Raw genomic sequence first — 7,285 nt, 5'->3', positions numbered from 1 at the left:
GCGGGGAGAGAGGGGGGAAATGAGGAGCTGACACCAAGGGCTCACGTGGAAAGCGGGTTTGTGAGAATGATGATGTCAACATATGTACTAATGTGCTGGACACAAATGATGAATGTACGGATTGTGATGAGTTGTATGAGCCCCTAATAAAATGATTATTTTTTTAAAAAAGAAAGAGGCCATTAGTACAAGACTACAATTGTACCCAAAGATTCACCGTCATGTGGGGCTTAAAACAGGGCATCACAAATAAAGGATTTTGTCACAAAATCATGATTACCTGCAGATCGACTCATCACAGTTGCAGGAGGGGCTATGACTGAGTCCCTACGAAGTGCAAGGGACCAGGATTGAGATACATACACTACTGTAGACAGAAAGTTTCTACGATTGGTTCTGGGTTCCTGTGGGGTACAAGTTCTTACTGCCATCAAGTGGATGCCGACTCATAGCAACCTTAAAAGACAGAGTAGAACTGCCCTTGTGGGTTTCCAAGACTAAATCTTTACGGGAGCAGAACGTCTTAGCGTTCTCTGCACAGAGTAGACGGTGGTTTCCAGCTGCTGGGGCTCACAGTGCAACTTGTAATCTACCACGTCCCCACAGCTCTGCAGGAACACAAGTTCATGCTCTAAAAATGCCCTCTTCAGCTAAACAGCATCATGACGTGCATGGCTTCAATGGGATTTTCAGCAGCCCACCACCTGGCCCAGCTCACTATTAGTGTGAATAAGAGCCTTCAAAATGACTCCCCCCAAAAGATCCTTTCCTGTCCAGCCACCACCCCTCACTGGGAGAAGCAGTGCCTTTTATTTTGGTCTGTAAGCCCACGTGCAAGCAAACGGATCTCTCCCAGATGGGTTTCCTTGGAAGTTTTTGGATCTCCCAGCATCTGCCTACAGGGAGTTTCTCTTTCCGTCTTATTTCCAGTGTCTTCTGACCTGAGGGGCTCATCTTCTTGCACTCTATCAGGCAGTGTTCTGGTGCTGGTCAGAAGGTGTTCAGTGTCTGACAAGATTCTGCTGGTATTCACACGTTTTCAGTGGATAATTTCTCAGAAGTAGACAGCCTATTTCTTCTTCCTACTCTTCCCTTAAAAAAAACAAAAAACAACAGTGAGTTTTTGTCTTCTTTTTTTCCCTCCAGTCTGTTCTTAGTCTGGAAGCTCGGCTGAAACTTGTTCCTTTTGAGTGACCCAGCTGATATTTGAAATACCAGTGATAGAGCTTCCAGCATCACAGTAACGCATAAGCCACCACAGTCCAACAAACCGACTGACAAGTGGTTGTCTGAGGGCTGTATTAGAGCTTAACTGAGCACCCAGTTTGCAGAAGGCTATAAAACTAAAAACCAAAATAGCCATCGAGTCTATGCTGTCTCCATAACTCTATAATACAGGGTATAGTTGCCCCCTGTGGATTTCCAAGACTGTGACTCCTTTTTTACCCCAAAAACATTTTATTGGGATAACAGATATCATTTAATTCCATAGTTCAGTCAGATCAAGCAGTGTTGTACTATTGCTGACAAAATCAGTTTCAAAACATTCTTTTCCTTCTTGAACTCCTTGACATCAACTTCCTTTTATCCACCCTCCCTCCATAGTACCCCCCCAGAAACCCTTATTCGATTTTATGTCCCTATAGTTCAGTGGTTCTAAAGCTTCCTAAGGCCACAACCCTCTAATACAGTTCTTCATGATGTGGTGACCCCCCAACCATCCAGTTATTTTCGTTGCTACTTCATAACTAGTTTTGCTACTGTTATGAATTGTAATGTAAATATCTGATATGCAGGATGTATTTTCATTGTTACAAATTGAACATAATTAAAGCATAGTGATTCATCACAAAAACAATTTGTAATTATATATTGTGAAATATTTATTTCTAATGACAAATAAATGAAATTTTGTCTTGAAGCATGGTGTAGCATGGGTAACAGTCTTAACATAACATCAGTAAACTGCATTGCTACATCTTGTGACTGTATACGTAAAAAACCAATGTCAGTGTGAAGGTTGAGATAGCTTCTTTCTCACCAGATCAGAAATTCTCGGGGAAGTCTTTGCAAGAGCACAATGAAGATCATCCTCCACAAGTCTACTTCTGTATTTAGACTTGACAACCAACAAGCTGTAAACCCTGTTTCACAAAGATATGTTGTTGGCAATGGAAGAAGGCGCAACACAGTCTCAGACAGAACAGGATATGACTGCAAACACTTGATCCAGAATTTTGTAACTGGCATGGTAGAGAAGTCAGTTCTCACTGCATCGCTGGTAATAAGTTCAATGAACTCTTGTGCTGTCTCAGGAACGTCTTCAACTCTGAGTGTGAATGGGCTTCTGGCAAGTGCAAATGGGGTGTCAGGTAGATTTGGAAAGTATGATGAAATTTCGTCTGCAAGCATGTGCAAGTGTTCTTTCACAGAAATGATCCTTGTAATCCTTTTGTCAGGTTCCTCAAAGAAAGCAGATAAGGTAGGCAACATGTAAATTTTTTTTTGACAAAGCTAGTTTCATTTGGAATGATTGCATCTTTTCAGACAAATCCAGGAATGTTGCATTTGGTCTTTGCAGTGATAAATTTAACTAATTCAAGATGGCAACCAAGTAAGCTATTTTCTGCAGTTCACTTTTATTGCTGAAAAGTACTTCGAAGTGCGGTCTTGCTTTCTGATTAAAAAATGTTTGGAGTTAATCATGAAGCTCAAAGCCACGTTTTAAAACTTTTTCTCTCGACAACCATCTCACTTCAGTGTGAAATAGCAGAGCATTATTTGGCGCATCCAACTTGTTGCACAGTTGCAAAAACAGTCAACTGTTTAAAGTGCTCACCTTTAAAAATTGACAGAACTTATGATGCTTTTCATTACTTCTTGTAATTCTTGCGGCAGTGTCTTTGTTGCTAATATTTGCCATGAATCATACAGTGAGTTCCGATGACTTTTGGTGACTCACTCAGTCCCAAACGTTGAAATCCAGATGGACATCCTAGCATAGCTGGAGCAACATCTGTGCAAATACCACAAACCTTTTCCCAAGAGATCTTATGCTCTTTCAGAAACAAACCAACTGTGTCAAATGCATCACGTGCAGTAGTTGTCGTTTCAAGAGGCTTGCAAAAAAGAAATTCATCTTTAAAGTTGCCATCATTAATATACCTCACATAAACCAGTCACTGTGAACAGTTTGCAATGTCTGCAGATTCATCAAGCTAAATGCTAAATATTGGAAGTGGAGCAGATTTGATTTCCTGGATTACCTGATCAAGAATATCAGCAGACAAGTCATCTATTCTTCTGCAGACAGCGTTGTTAGATAAGGAAATTGCACTCAATTTCGTAACAACTTCATCTCTGATCATAACTTGAACAATGTCTTTGGCCACTGGCAACAGTAAATACTCAGCAATGATGTGAGGTTTCATAGCTCTGGCGATTCTGAGTGCCACAAAATATGAAGCTTCAACGGTTCCTGCGTTTTGTTTGTGGTACTTGCCATCAGGGTCAAGTCTGGCTTTCTTGAGTCCATCAGCTTTGCTTCTAAAATAGTTGGTATCCTTGCTGGCAAAGCTCAGATGCTTGCTACCAAAATGGCGTTTTAGTTTGTTCGGCTTCATAGATTCGGCTGATAGAACTTCACAACAAAAAACACATTGCAGTTTCTCAATTCCTGCTATGATTATTGAGTAAAACCATACTGTAAAAAATGCTCACTATATTCTCTTTTCTTAACATTCTTCTCTACACGATCCATTGTCATGGGATGGTTTGCTAATGAAAATAATATATAACAATAGCTTTAATCATACAAAAGATGATACATGGCATATTCAGTCAATAAAGTTCATTAAAATTTCCTATGATTTACCATTCTCTGTGTTTTTTTTTTGTTTGTTTTTTACATTCCTGTTACTATCACAAGGGGGGCAGTATTCACACCAACCACAGCTGAATATTAAAAGATGGACCAGCATCCAGATTAAGTTCCCACGGTACATATATATGTATATATATCTTTGCAGTAGTTGATGGTTTTACAGTACATGATTTTACATTTACCCAGTAATTATAATTCATGAAGTGTCGTTTTACTTCCAATACTGCTGCTTTCAACACAGCAGCTGCTCTCTACACGTGTGACTGGTCTGCGGAAGCGGTGCCAACCCTGTCACATACACCTGTATTTGTACAGGGTGTATGTGACGGGGTTGGCGCAATGATGCCATCATGCTGGGTACTCTTATCTGCATGGGGGTGGACCCGCCTGGAGAAGGATAGAGGTGCGGTGTCTCGGTTCCTAATACCATCGGAAATATGTGTTTTCTGATGGTCTTAGGTGACTCCTGTGAAAGGGTCGTTCGACCCCCCCAAAGGGGTCGTGACCCACAAGTTGAGAACTGCTGCTATAGTTCATCAATGTTGGGTTTCATATACTGAAAAACAGGAAAACATATAAAAAAGTTCAAGAGGGTGACCTCCAGTGACATAACACATGAGATAAACTCCAATATGAACAAACAAAAACCAAAAAAATACAGAAAATGTTGAAAACTAGATCAGACTTAAATTGCATTAATGGGGGAACAACGGACAACGTTTCTTTCCTTCAAGTCAGGTTTATCATTTTGATTTTCTATAGTCATTTCTCTGATGTATCCACTGTTCCCCATCTCTCGATTCTGGATAGAGGGAAATCACACGAGGCTTCTATGCTATGTAGATCCCACGATGTGTCTTGGGAAGACTGTAACTCTTCACGGGAGTAAAAAGCTCCATCTTTTTCCCTCAGAGCAGCTGGGGCTTCCAACTGCTAGCTGGCAGCCTGACTTGTAACCACTGTGCCACCAGAGCTCCTGGTAACGGCTGTGGATAACCCCATTGCAAATACCAGCAGGGTCACTCAAAGTGAACCGATTTCAGCGGAGCTTCCAGACTGAGAGCACGCGAAGAAGAGGAAGTCGCCTGCCCGCTTCAGAGAAAGTAGCCATTAAAAACCTTATACATAGCTTCCAAATGCTGTGAGATTCTGAAGCAGAACGTTGTGGGACCCTTGAAATGTGACTGATGAGAAGCTGTTTTCCAAAGTTGGGCCCACCATGGAGAAGTGAACAGAGTGGAGCCCGTGCGCCTTCTTGATCTTCATTTACTGAAGGGGCACAACTGAAGAGAAGAAGAAACAGCTACAGAAACCGAATCATCAGAACTTAAAAGGTACAACTTATGAATCCAGGAAATTAGAAGTAAAAAATTAAGTGGAATCCATAAAGATTGATATCCTAGGTGTTAGTGAGGGGAAATGGAATGATACCGTGCTCACGTCAAATCAGAAAAATCATGGTTTACTATGCTGGCAATGACACAATTATGAAGAATGCTGTTGCATTCTTTGTCAGAAAGCACATTTCAAGATCAATGTTGAAGTACAATGCTGTCTGTCATAGGATTATATCTATCTGTGTGGGACACTGAGAACTGGGAAGGGAGTGTATGCAGACAAATTCTCTGCACTCACAATTAAGAGCCAGGGAGGCAGACTCTGATGGAGGGAGGTTTTCACATTTCTGGGTTGGAGATGAATCCCAGTCACATTCCCTTAACTAAAGTTGTTCCCCACAATGTCCCCTGGCAATAATGTCAATTTTAAGGTGCTGTTTGCAAGCACTTGGTTGCTACTAGATGCTTGATGGTTACCTGCCTGAAGGTTGTCTGCCATCTGCCATCAAAAACAATCACACCACTCCATCCTAAGTATGGCCCACTCCCTTATAGATTGCTTTCCTGGAGAAGAGCTTAAGGAAGCTTAAGGTCAAGCCAGCTCAGAGACAACCAAGGTTAAGCCGCCATCTTAACTCTAGAACTCGCCCATCTTGTTATGTATGTACCTTCCTATTAAGTGTATATCTCTAGCACTTTCCCTTCCTGTTATGTGTATACCTCTAGTATCTCCCATTCTTGTTATGTATGCTAGCCCAAGATTATATAAGCCTGTTAAGAGAATACATTTACTATCTCTTGATCCTGCCATCAGAAGACACGAGCCTTTGTATGTTGTGTTAGTCTGGGTAAACTAGGGAAGCAAATCCACAGAAAATCATGTATATAAGAGAGAGTTTTATATAAAAGATAAGTGTACATTAAGAAAGCATCCCAACCCAGCCCAAGCCCATATGACCAACATTAGCCCATATGTCCAACACCAGTCTACAAAGTCCTCCTCAAACTCCCAAAACACGCAATAACGCCAACTGCAGGAGAAAAGCCGAATCAGTGAACGTGTAAGCATCTCAGCGCTGGCAGGGTCTCCACATGGCTGCTCTAGCACCCAGGGCTGCATCAGGGTAGCTCCATGTGGCTTCTCCTCAGGGATATCTCCCAGGAAGTGAGCCTTGCCAGCGAAGGCAAAGAACTAGCTAAGGCAGCTGCACACTGGTCTGACCATCCGAGAACAAGAGACCAGAGAACAAGAAAGGTGAGGCTCACTGAGCCATTTATCCCTCCACCCTTCAATTAATTCCACATGTGTTTATTGGCCAGGTTGGTACAAGAAACTTTAACTATCACACATGTCTTGTCTGATGTTTCTTTAATTTAACTTTCAATTACACAACCATCCTTTAGGACTCATTCGGTTGTGGAGGCTGGTCCCCCACATAATCTGCCTTTAAGGAAATCCAATCAATACTACTATTCAAATGTATGCACTAACCACGAAAATTAGTGATGAAGGAACTGAAGAATTCTATACACATCTTCAGTTGGAAACTTATCAAAGACGCAATCAAGATACAATGATAACTACTAATGGTGATTGGAATGCAAAACAAAGAGAAAGGAACAGTAATTGCAAAATATGGTCTTGGTGATAGAAATGAAGCTGGAGATTGCATGATGGAAATTTGCAAGACTAAGGACTTCATAGGGAACACTTTTTTTTTCAATAACACAAAAGGCAACTACGTACATAAACTTCTCCAGATGAAACGCACAGAAATCAATTTGACTACATCTGTGGGAAGAGATGATGGAGCAACTCAATATCAGCAGCTAAAACCAGTCCCGGGTCCCACTGTGGAAGAGACCACTGAATGCTCAAATGTGAGTTCAGGTTGAAGCTAAGGGAAATGAAAAGATGTCATTGAGCGCCAAAATATGACCTTGAGTCTGTCCTACCTGAATTTCGAGACCATCTCAAGAACGGATCTGAGGCATTGAGCACTGAGGAGCTGTAGGAGGACATCAAGAATGTCATGGCTGAAGAAAGCCAAAGGTTGGCCAGAAG

Source organism: Echinops telfairi, unplaced genomic scaffold, assembly GCF_000313985.2.
Source record: "Echinops telfairi isolate 266 unplaced genomic scaffold, ASM31398v2 ScPeMD7_7407;HRSCAF=8445, whole genome shotgun sequence".
NCBI classification, from domain to species: domain Eukaryota; kingdom Metazoa; phylum Chordata; class Mammalia; order Afrosoricida; family Tenrecidae; genus Echinops; species Echinops telfairi.
This window is presented reverse-complemented; position numbering follows the sequence as displayed.